Below are 12,852 nucleotides of genomic sequence, written 5' to 3'. Positions count from 1 at the left end.
ACAGGTAGTCAATATAATTATTAATGAAATATTTTATATTCTCATTAATGTAAGTCTTCAAAATCTGGTATGTATTTTATACTTGCAGCACATCTCAATTCAGACTAGCCACATTTCTGGTGCTCAGCAGCTACATTTGGCCAGTGGCTACTGTACTGGACAGTAAATGCAATAAAGCGGTATTGCGGCTTTAGAGGAAGAAGCAAGAATTGAAAAGAAATGGCTTTTAGAGAAAGACAATAAGCAGCTATCTCAGCTAGAAAAACCAAGGTAGGGGAAATCATCAAGTAAAATTCTGATTCATCATTTTTCAAATGTACCACATTTTCCAGTGTAGAATGCTATTACAAATTTTGATTATTGTAATTTGGGCCAGATTAGGAGAGAGGGAGTTGTGGGATGAAGGGTAGTGTGTGCCTGGGCATTTTTAGTGCCTTAGGCTGCCTGACATTTTAATTATACTCATCAGGTAATCTTCTAACCTTAATTTGATTTCTCAAGTAAACTTTTCAATGGGAAAAGGATATCCTCTACAGCAAATGCATCAGAACCAGATCAGCCCTGGATAAAATTATTAAATTACTAAATGGGCAAAGTTGACAATCAAGATGTAGTTTCGGGGCAAGAGTCTTACTTGAAAGAGCTTGCTGACAGCCTTACCCATCAGCACATTGTGAAACTGTCATTTTGTACTGGGTGTTCACATGACATTGCTAGATAACTGAGAATAAAATATATAACCATGGTCTTTTTTTATTAATTAATTTATTTTTAAATTTTGGCTGTGTTGGGTCTTCGTTGCTGTGCGCGGGCTTTCTCTAGTTGCAGCAAGTGAAGGCTACTCTTCGTTGCAGTGCGCGGGCTTCTCATTTCGGTGGCTTCTCTTGTTACAGAGCACGGGCTCTAGGTGTGAAGGCTTCAGTAGTTGTGGCACGCAGGCTCAGTGGTTATGGCTTGAGGGCTGTAGAGTGCAGGCTCAGTTGTTGTGATGCACGGGCTTAGTTGCTCCGCGGCATGTGGGATCTTCCTGGACCAGGGCTCCAACCAGTGTCCCCTGCATTGGCAGGCGGATTCTTCACCACTGCACCACCAGGGAAGTCCCTAACTGTGGTCTTTTTTTTTAGAAATTGACATTTTAAAAAATAAATTTATTTATTTTATTTACTTATTTTTGTGCTGGGTCTTCGTTGTAGCACTCGGGCTTTTCATTGCGGTGGCTTGTTGCGGAGCACGGGCTCTAGGCGGACGGGGTTCAGTAGTTGTGGCACGTGGGCTCAGTAGTTGTGGCTTGTGGGCTCTAGAGTGCAGGCTCAGTAGTTGTGGCACACGGGCTTAGTTGCTCCGCAGCATGTGGGATCTTCCCAAATCAGGGCTCGAACCTGTGTCCCCTGAATTGGCAGGTGGACTCCCAGCCACTGTGCCACCAGGGAAGTCCCTAACCATGGTCTTTTAATATAAACAATCGAGAATGTTGGACTTTATTTTCCCCAGATAGGTTTGTATTTTAATACAATTATTACCAAACAGTTCTACAGGATGTTATGAGATATTTATTGAAAAATAATCAATGCTAATTATACAGCCATCTTTCAGTATCCATGGAGGATTGATTCCAGGATCCCCCTTGGATATCAAATCCACAGATGCTCAAGTACCTTATATAACATGGCACAGTATTTACATATAACCTATGCACATCCTCCCATATACTTTAAATCATCTCTAGACTACTTATAATACCTAATACAATGTAAATGCCATGTAAATAGTTATAAATGTAATGTAAATGCTATGTAAATAGTTGACAGTCCACAGCAAATTCAAAGTGTTGCTTGTTGAAACTTTCTGGAATTTTTTTTTCCCGAATATTTTCCATCTACAATTGGTTGAATCCAAGGATGCAGAACCAGTGGATACAGAGAGCCAACTATATTTTTCATCTAAAATTTATTTTTAAATATATCTAAGAAAAACACTATGCTCTTTTATATAGTTGTTAGTATAACTGCCTTTAGAAAATTCTGTGCCTACCTGAAAACTTTAGGAACTCCCAGGATTCTCTAAAGCATAATAATGGGAGACACATGGAAGCCTAAGCAATCATTGAGCTGATATATGTTGTCTATTTAATAATCATTGGTTTATGTTATTAGGTATCTTATTTCAAAATATATTTATGATATTTTTCACTTAATAAAGTTGTTTTATCTACTTTGTTTGGAGGTTGTTCTAATATAACGTTTTAAATATATGTGAGTGAAGTTTTTATCATTTCTTGCAGCAACTAATTCATCTATGGATTCATATTTTGCTGTCTATGTGTGGTAAGCTGAATAATGGTTCCCCCAAAGATGCCCACATCCTAATTCCCAGAACCTGCGAATATTTTCCTTTACGTGGCAAAATGGACTTAGCATATGTGGTTAAATTAAGGCTGTTGAGAAGCAGAGATTATCCTGGGTTATCTGGGCCTGGCCTAGTCATATAGGTCTTTATAAGAGGGAGGCAGGAGAGTCAGAGTCAGAGAATGAGATGGAAGCAGAGGTCAGAGTAATCTGAGAAAGGGTCTATCATCAATTCTCGGCCTTTTGGCTAAGATCAAGTGTAGAAAGGGTCTATGAGCCAAGGAATGCAGGCAGCCTCTAGAAGCTAAAAAAGGCATGGAAACTGATTCTCTCCTAAAGCCTCCAGAAGGAATGCAGCCCTGCCAACTCATTTTAGACTTTCAACCTCCAGAACCATAAGATAATAAATTTGTGTTATTTTAGGCCACTCAGTCTATGGTAATTTGAAACAGAAGGAATAGAAAACTTATAAAATATGTTATTTGAGCACAATATTGTATTATTGCCAGTACATGATAATTTAAAAAGTGTTCATTATAAAATAAATTTGCGAGATGGACAAGAGCCCATATTATAGTGTTTTCATATCAATAATTAGACAATTATAATAACTAGGATTGTTGAACTCTAAATAACTACTTATTGGTGGCAGCAATACATTAATTATTAAATTATTTATTTAATTTATTTAACATTAATTTATAAATTAAGCTACAAATCTTTATAGCGAGTAATGTATGTTATCAACAATGAAAAACATATATGGACCCCCTACTGAATACCAGGCATTACCCTAGAAGCTAGCAGTTAACAAGACAGAAATGGTGCCTTGCCTTGTGGAGGTGACAGTCTAGCAGAGGAGATAGGCATATATACTAATTAGAGTCATGGCAGGTATTATGAGAATCTACCATGGGGAGTGTACCTAACCTAGTCTGGGTGGTCAGGAAGGATTTATCTATGAATGATGTTTAAACAGGGACCTAAAAGATGACTTGGAATTGGCCAGGAGGGAAGATGAGGGAGGGGAAAAGGTCTCAGAAAGCTGGGATGTAAAAGCCCAGCAGCACTAAAGAATTCAAGGCATTTGAAGAACTAAAAATAAAAACAGTGAAGGCTTTTCAGTTCAGGGTAGTTGAGATCTTCCCCACACCACTTCCCTCAAAAATAAAAAGGAGGTAAAAAAACCCAGAAACACAAATTTCATCTTTATTGAACTGGTAATCACCCCAAACTACAATGCATGAAAATGGAAAATGGATGGAGGGTGATAAACGACTTAGCAGACCCAAGCAAGTTCACGTCTAAGTGGTGGGGAAGACAAAACCAAGGAGAAGCAAGGCAGGTCACCAGAAGGGACCCTGGAAAGACTCAGGAATTGGAAGCAGGTAAGACACAGGAGGAAATTATAGGAGCGGAGATGGAAGGAGTGTAGTGTTGAAAAGAGAGATTTGTTTGAAAATGTGTTTAAGAAGTGGTCAGATCCCCAGGTCCTGACTCCACCTGATATAATCAGGCTACTACTTTTACCTTCATGTGAAACAAGAAATGCCACCTCTGGAGAAAGTAAGTCTGAGGAGTTCTAGATGTGGGGACATCGGCATACATCAGAGTGGGAGTGAGATGTCTTACTGAATAGAGAGGAATTAAGTCTGAATCTGAAAATGAGACACCCAGGCCTCTTCTCTTGCTCACATACAGAACTTCACAGCCAAGTTCTACTCTCAAGCAGAAAATAAAGTGTGCTTCTCAGGAAAAATTAACCATGCCAGAGAAAAGAGCCCTGACATTTAGGGGACCCATAGGAAAAGCCTACAGTGAATCCCTTCAATTGACAAAACTCAAACACACACTCGGGGCATCCAATCAGCTTTTAGGACTTTACTCTTAAAATATAAGTGGACAAAAATCATCAGATACTTCAACATAAAAAAATTTAAAACCTTCAACATGTGAGAATCAGGGGGGAGAGGAATCACAGGAAATAGAGACAATGCAAGGAGCATAAAAATACTTCAAAGAAAGCATAGTATCAGAAAAATATATCCATGGAACAAGAACAGGATGCTAAAAGAAGAAATAGCCTAAGAGCAAGAAAGAGCAACTGGAAATAAAAATACTGTAATAATTAAAATTCAGTAAAAATTTATATACTGAAAGATAAAGACAAAGAAATCCTCAAAGTAGAATGGCCTTGGAAATTGTTACAGGTCTGAAGGAATCATGAGAACATTTTGCAAGCTAACTGATCTCTGTTTTACAATTGGTATTATAGGGAGATAAAATGGTGGGCAGATGGGGAGCACTACCGTAGATTAAAAGAGGCTAAAGAAATAAAACAACCAAATGCGATATGTGAACTTTGGATCCTAGTTTAAAAAAAAAAAAAAAAGGCTGTAAAAAAGTGTTCTAAGGTCCTTGCATTGTCCAAGGAGAGGTAAAAATATAAATTTAAATTTGTTATACTTAGAAAGTTATACTTTTTATATGATATAAAATTAGATATATGTGATTATTGGCCTCATTTCTTTACCCTGCATCCACATCTCTGCCATGGCTTCATGAGACTGGGGCAGGAGTGACAGTGTGCTAGTTTTAAACCTAGGCCCGAAGAAGCCTGATGTGTTTCTGCTTTGCCCTTTCGCACCTCTGCCATCTCCATGGGAAGAGTTTTCCCTGGGTAACTGCTGCCCTTCAGACTGAACATCAGAAAGAGTGCAAAACAAAAGACAGCAAAACATCAACAGGCTAGAATTAGATTCTTTTTTTACCCTGCCTTTCTCCCAGAGAAAGAGAATTAGCGCTTCTTTATTCCACTCCCTATTTTCCAAATTTACTAAAGGAGCATAACTTAGTTTCATTCTCAGAAAGAAAAAAGTTACTAAAGAAATGAAATCATGAATTCTTTTTGCAGAGTAATGCATATTTGTTTCTCCCAAGAAATGAATTTATCAGAGTGCCTTGCACACAGTGGATGGGCAATAAATATTTGTAGAATGAAAAAAGGAACTCCCTTAACTCACCTCTCCTGGCTTCTGCTGCGATTCTCTTTGTTCTTAGCCTTTCTCTCCCTTCTAAGACTAGCTTCCTCCCTCTCCCACTCCCAGTTTCTCTCTCCCTTTCTGATTCTTCCTTCTCCTTCCCTACCTCTTTGTCATTCTCTCTTTTCCTTCTCCCTAACTCTAATTTTCTCCTCCTATACTTCTCTCCTTTCCTTTTTCCTTCCCCCTTTTTTCTTTTTAGTTTGATATTGCCTCCCCCTTTCCTTTTTCTCTCCTTTCCCCTTCTCCTTAATTGGGATTTCTCCTTCTTAGCTAGATGTAATAAATAGTTATTTATTATGTTTATTGAAAGTGTATTATTTATAGAAATTTATCCCGTTTTTAGCATTTAAATAATTTTAAAATATATCTGTATGTGTACTTAATTTTTAGGAGCTATTTTAATAACACATTAAAAACTAAATTAAGTTGCTTTTTAATTATGTGTGACTCTCCTTTGACTTTTCAGTGGTTCAGTGGCTCTGGGTAGAAGAGTTTCACCACCCTTATTTTTATTTATTTTTTTTTTTTCCTTTTTTGGCTGCATTGGGTCTTCATTGCTATGCGCCATATTTCTCTAGTTGCGGCGAGCGGGGGCTACTCTTCATTGCGGTGTGCGGGCTTCTCACTGCGGTGGCTTCTCTTGTTGCAGAGCACAGGCTCTAGGCAGCGGGCTTCAGTAGTTGCGGCTCGTGGGCTCTAGAGTGCAGGCTCAGTAGTTGTGGCGCACGGGCTTAGTTGCTTTGTGGCGCGTGGGATCTTCCCAGACCAGGGCTCGAACCCGTGTCCCCTGCATTGGCAGGTGGATACTTAACTACTGTGCCACCAGGGAAGCCCCAACCACCCTTATTTTATACCTTTTCAAAAAAGGAAATGTTCGGGATTTCCCTGGCAGTCCAGTGGTTAGGACTCTGCACTCTCACTGCCGAGGGTCTGGGAACAAAAATCCCGCAAGCCACGCAGAGCGGCCCCCCAAAATAAACCTTAAAAAAAAAAAAAGAAATGTCCTCCAGTGACCTTCAAATCTTCAAAAGTCTCCTTACTTGGACAGACAATATTTTCACATGTAACCAAGGTCATCTTTCGGAACTTTTGGAGCCTAGGCCAAATTCCACTTCCTGATCCACCTTCCCATATATATTTCTCTCCAAGTAGAATCAGTTTACAATGAGCATTTTGGGCAAACTTGAAAGAAAATAAATCACAATCATGCGTTGGTCACTGATCCTCTTAAGACCTCTTAAGACCTCATCAAGTGAAAACCTTGGCACTGATGATTTCTAAGGCCCCTTTCACATTTGGCATTTCATGACTGAATCCTAAAGAATGGAATTTCTAAAAGGGAAACATGAGGCCCAAAGGGCGGATTTTCTAAGGAATCCTAGAATTTCAAAGCTTGAAATTGCTCTCTTCAACCTTGTTTATATATTACCATCATGTGATTAAAAATCAAAGAGCAGCTAAGGAAGGACTCAGTAATTCCTAATAATTCCTTCCAGATCCAGCCTAGGAGTGTGTGTGTGTGTGTGTGTGTGTGTGTGTGTGTGTGTGTGTGTGTGTGTGTGTGTGTGTGTGTTTGCAACCTCTTAAGAATTAGAATCTATGAGGGTACTTACTGTACCGTTAAAAAAAAAAAGGGCTAAGAGGGGCTTCCCTGGTGGCGCAGTGGTTGAAAGTCCGCCTGCCGATGCAGGGCACACGGGTTCGTGCCCCGTTCCGGGAGGATCCCACGTGCCGCGGAGCGGCTAGGCTCGTGAGCCATGGCCACTGAGCCTGCAAGTCAGCCTGTGCTCCGCAACGGGAGAGGCCATAACAGTGAGAGGCCCGCGTAAAGAAAAAAAAAAAAAAAAAAAAAAAAGCACTAAGAAAAGGACATATTTGACAGAGAACCAAATGTGCCCTTAAGAAAAGATGTTAAATTCTCTTTAAAATAATAACTATTGTTGTCAATTATTATGAATAAAAGGAGGAAATATTCAAAATATCTTGTCACTATAAAATATTTTTATTTTCATTCAAACTGCATCGTAAATGCTAAGGAGGGCTTCCCTGGTGACGCAGTGGTTGAGAGTCCGCCTGCTGATGCGGGGGACGCGGGCTCGTGCCCTGGTCCGGGAAGATCCCACATGCTGTGGAGCGGCTGGGCCCGTGAGCCATGGCCGCTGAGCTTGTGCGTCCGGAGCCTGTGCTCCACAACGGGAGAGGCCACAACAGTGAGAGGCCCGCATACCGCAAAAAAAAAAAAAAAAAAGTCATAAATGCTAAGGAAACCTATATATATATATATATATATATATATATATATATTTTATTGGAGTATAATTGCTCTACAATGTTGTGTTAGTTTCTGCTGTACAATGAATTGAATCAGCTATATGTATACCTATACCTCCTCCCTCTTGGACCTCCCTCCCACCCCCGCCATCCCACCCATCTAGGTCATCACAGAGCACCAAGCTGAGCTTCCTGTGCTTTATAGCATGTTCCTGCTAGCTATCTATTTTACGCATGGTAGTGTATAAACCAGTATATTTTGATATACAAACAATTTACAATTGACATTAAGGAGGTCAATTTTATCTCACAAAAAAGTCTTTCGGTGTTCCTTTTAAAGATAATGTTGGTTTGGATGGAGTGTGTATATAACATTAATACTAATAGAGCCTTAAAATTTTCTAGTGCTTTGAGGTTATAAAATACTTTCGTATACACTTTGATTATGTTTTCTTCCTTCCACAACCTCATGGCAGAGGTAGGTCAGTTATCTTACAGACTGGGAAACCCAAGCTTATGGGTGACTTGCTCAGTTAGTAACTGGTGGAATGACCTCAAACTGAGGTCATCTGGCTCTTTTTCCAATGTTTTGTTCTTTGTTTTTTCACCACGTCATACTGCCTTATGAATCTGATGCCACTTCATGTTTCTGTACTTCCTTTTCATGTACCTTGTACATTCACAAATATTGACTTATTTCCAGGTAGGCGTCACAACTCCAAATAAGCAAGAACAGTTTGTTTGGGCTCCTTGTCGACAAGCAGAAGAAACCTTTCTGAATTTGCCTAGTTCCTATTATTTATCTTATTGTTTATCTGTTTGTTTTTCATTACAAAGTTTCTCAGAGAGCAAAGGTAAGGGGCCAGCACACATGCTTTGGTAAACAGATTTTGTTTTTTTTTCAGTTATTGAAAGTTTGGCGAAAGGAGGAAGTGTGATTTGAGCAAAGTAAAAGAACCTGGAGGTTTTATGTGTTGGCTCAGTGGGTGACTGGAATCTGTTTTGTGAGCCTAAATGTCACTGGTTCAAATCCTAGTTTGAAGAATGTATATTTTGGGGCTTGTCTTTTTGTTTGCTTTTTCAAATGCAGTTGTTGGGTTTTTTAAATATTTATTTATTTATTTATTTATTTGTGCTGGGTCTTTTAGTTGTGGCAGGTGGGCTCCTTAGTTGTGGAATGCAAAAACTCTTAGTTGCAGCATGCATGTGGGATCTAGTTCCCCTACCAGGGATCCAACTCAGGCCCCCTGCATTAGGATTGCAGAGTCTTAACCACTGCACCACCAGGAAAGTCCCTCAAATGCAGTTTATTTAAAACACATGTAAGGGTAACAAAAAAAAAGAAAACTTCCCAGCATTCTCAGTATTGGGTTCAAGAATGAGACTTGTGGGGACTTCCCTGGTGGTCCGGTGGTTAAGAATCCACCTTCTAATGAAGGGGACGTGGGTTTGACCCCTGGTAGGGGAACTAAAATCCCACATGCTGCGGGGCAACTAAGCCCGCGGGCCTCAAATACTGAACCCTCTGAAGCCCACACACTGCAACAAAGAGGCTACGTGCCACAATGAAAGACCCCGCATGTCACAACTAAGACCTGACACAGCCAAATAAATAAATTTAAAAAGAAAAAGAATGAGACTTGTGTGTTCGTAAACAGGGGCACTGTGAGTGGTCAGAGCTGGTGCACCAGATTGGAAGGTCAGAGTCTGTTTGTAAACTGATAACAAGAGTAATGAGAGATGAACCTATCATCAGTTTACACACGGCCTCTGCGGAAGCCCGGGCTAACATGTACATTTTCTGACTCCCCATTCTGAACCCCACAGGACTTCTATTTACAGAGGTTTATTTGATTCTTGAATCTCAAGTTGAGCATTCTATTCTATGTACTTTTAAAAAGTCATAGAGGGACTTCCCTGGTGGCACAGTGGTTAAGAATCTGCCTGCCAATGCAGGGGACATGGGTTCGAGCCCTAGTCCGGGAAGATCCCACATGCCGTGGAGCAACTAAGCCCATGAGCCACAACTACTGAGCCTGTGCTCTAGAGCCCGTGTGCTGCAACTACTGAAGCCCACGCGCCTAGAGCCCGTGCTCCGCAACAACTGAAGCCCACGCGCCTAGAGCCCGTGCTCCGCAACAAGAGAAGCCACTGCAATGAGAAGCCCGTGCACTGCAACCAAGAGTAGTCCCCACTCTCTGCAACTAGAGAAAGCCCATGCAGCAATGAAGACCCAATGCAGCCAAAAATAAATAAATAAATAATAAAATTTTTAAAAAAAATCATAGAATTCTGAGATGAATTGTCTTGGCGTGTGGGTGGGAAAGGAGGGAGTTCATGCCCCCAACAAAATCTCAATGGGAAATGTTAATAGATTACTCTCCTGACAGTTATTGGAATTTAACAATTAAGCTTCAAGAAATTGTTTTAGTATCCTTACCTTTCATCATTCCATTTTACCCCTTTTCTCTAACACTCAAAATACACTCTACTACCGACATGTCCATTACCTTCTAAAAAAAGGACAATATCTAAATAAAATTCCCCAATTATATTACAATGTGGAATATCTTTCAAAAGTTTTTTAAAGCATTTATTTTTCTTTTTAAAGTAATTTAACCTTAATATTGATATTTTCCCAGGAAACCAAATGGATACATTTGCAAATAGCTCAGTGTGAAGAAAATATATTTCAGCTCTTGGGTAGGACTGGCCTCTAGCTCCAAACTTTTTCTTTAAAAAAATTTTTTAGCACAAAAAAACCCACAGACACAGGAGACAACACAAAGAAAATGTTTGCCTTAATCACTTATTCTAAGGCAAACACCCTTGTAACTACCACCAGGTCAGAAACAACTTCCCTACCTACCCTTGGAAGCCCCTTCTGTAGTCACTTCCCAGTCACAACTGTTTCACCACCAACAACGGCAGCGAATAAGTAACCATTATCCTAACCTTTACAGTAAACATTTCACTTCCTTTCTCTTACATGGTTTTACCACCCAAATGTTCTCCCATAGACAGAATAGTTTCCTCCCTACACACATATATACACTTTTTAAAAACTTGAGATATCTTTTGTCTTTTTTTTTAACTTTACAATTTTTCTCCTGAAGAAAAGAGGCCTTTTGACCTGTAGAGTCTCCCGCAGTCAGGACTTTGCAGATTGCGTGATCACGGTGCAGTTCAACATGTCCCTCTGTTCTCTGTTTCCTACGAATTGGCAGCTGGATCTCAAGCCTAGACCCGATTTAGGTTCGATCCCTGTAGCAGCATTTTAGGTGGTAGTGTGGTCTTCCCTCAGGAGGCACATAATGTCTAGTTCTCTCTTTTTATGATCTTAGGAGCTGTTGATGCATAATGCCTATATCTATTAATTCACAGGGGTTTGCAAAAGTGCGATATTCTCTTTTTTACTTAATAGTGGAATATTTTGATGTAGATTCACTTCCCCTTATCTCCTATTTGGTTACCCAAATAACCAAACTTAACATTTTTAAGTTCCCTTAGAGGAGAGATCCTGCAATCATCATCTATGTAACTCTCTTGGGGTCCTACACCTTTGGACTGTGGCTATATGTTTGTTGAATTTGCAGATGAAACAATCCCCATAAATGAGACTAAAAGGCATAGTGAAGTTTTATGTAAAGCAGATGTACATTAATAAGGATTTAGTAGAAAATTCCAGCCACTAGAAACTTAAAATTCTTGCTTCTCTGGTTGATTATGTACTCAAGGTCCAGTCTGTTTCCTGCTGGTCATAAAGCTTTGTGACTTTCATGAAGAGATTGTTGATGAAGGTGAACTGATGAAAGTGAAGTGAAAAAGATTCTTGTGAATCTACTTTGGGTCAATATACGGAGTTCTGGCCCCTCTCTAAAAAGTCAAAAATTAAATAATTTACATCTGTATTTATATTTCATCTATATTTGAGCACAATTTTGGACTTCCAAACAAAAGTGATTATTCTTTCAAAAAGTCTCATTTGATATGTCTGCAGTGATCTAGAGATTATACAACCTAAAGCATTTAAAAAATTGTTTTTGCAAATGTAATTATTTTGAGAGAGTTCAAAAATCTTGGGATTTTGGGGTTGTTTTTATATTTACTACATATGAAGTAGTACGCAGAAAGGATAATTCATTTTTTATATGATAATTGATAATAGCTATTACTTTTAAAATATTTTCATTCTAAATCAACCTTAAATTAGTTGGTTTGTGTTAACAGTTGATAACATTTAAGGTGACACCTGGAAGTGCTCAGTTCACCTGGAAGCAATTAGGTGGAGCTGGCGGGCAAGAACTTTGGGGTCAGATGGTCTGAGTTCTCAGCCCACCAGCACCACTTAGTAGTTTAATGACCTTAGTTACTTTACTTGTTTATGTCTTGTTTTCCTCATTTGTGAATCTGAGTAGTAAAATCTATCTCCCAGGTGTCAACCAAAAAATAATGCAGGAGGCTGCAGATAAGAAAAGTTTATTTGGGGTCTTAAGAATTGCAGCTGGGGAGACACAGATTTGGGTAACCCCAAAGGAGTGTTCCTGGGAAGAAAAAGAATCGGGCTTACAAAGACAAAAAGCCACGAGGTTGTTAAAAGTTGCCTTGTGAGAATTGTGATTGACTCTGACTCGAGTCATACAATATTTGTCCTTAAGGAATCATGAGGGTTTTTTTTGTTTTTTGTTTTTGTTTTTGGCGGTACGCGGACCCCTCACTGTTTTGGCCTTTCCTGTTGCGGAGCACAGGCTCCGGACGCGCAGGCTCAACGGCCATGGCTCACGGGCCCAGCGGGATCCTCCCGGACCAGGGCACGAACCCGTGTCCCCTGCATTGGCAGGCAGACTCTCAACCACTGCGCCACCAGGGCAAGCCCCCAACTTCATTTTGATTTTCCTTTCACACAGGGCTGTTGAGAAATTTAAGTCACGTGAAATATTGGGAAAAGTGCTTTGTAATATTTACTGGTAGTAGATGTTATATTTAAGGAACTTAAATAACACAGTTAATCAAATAAACTGAATTGGCTATTATGACAATTGAAAATTTCAGGCCTCCCAATTTGACATTAGAGAGGTTTCAGCTCCAGGGACTTCCCTGGTGGTCTGGTGGGTAAGACTCCACACTCCCAATGCAGGGGGCCCAAGTTTGATCCCTGGTTAGGGAATTAGATCCTACATGCCTGCTGCAAC

The sequence above is a fragment of the Tursiops truncatus genome, chromosome 10 (assembly GCF_011762595.2).
Source record: "Tursiops truncatus isolate mTurTru1 chromosome 10, mTurTru1.mat.Y, whole genome shotgun sequence".
NCBI classification, from domain to species: Eukaryota; Metazoa; Chordata; class Mammalia; order Artiodactyla; family Delphinidae; genus Tursiops; species Tursiops truncatus.
Note: the sequence above shows the minus strand (reverse complement) of the source record.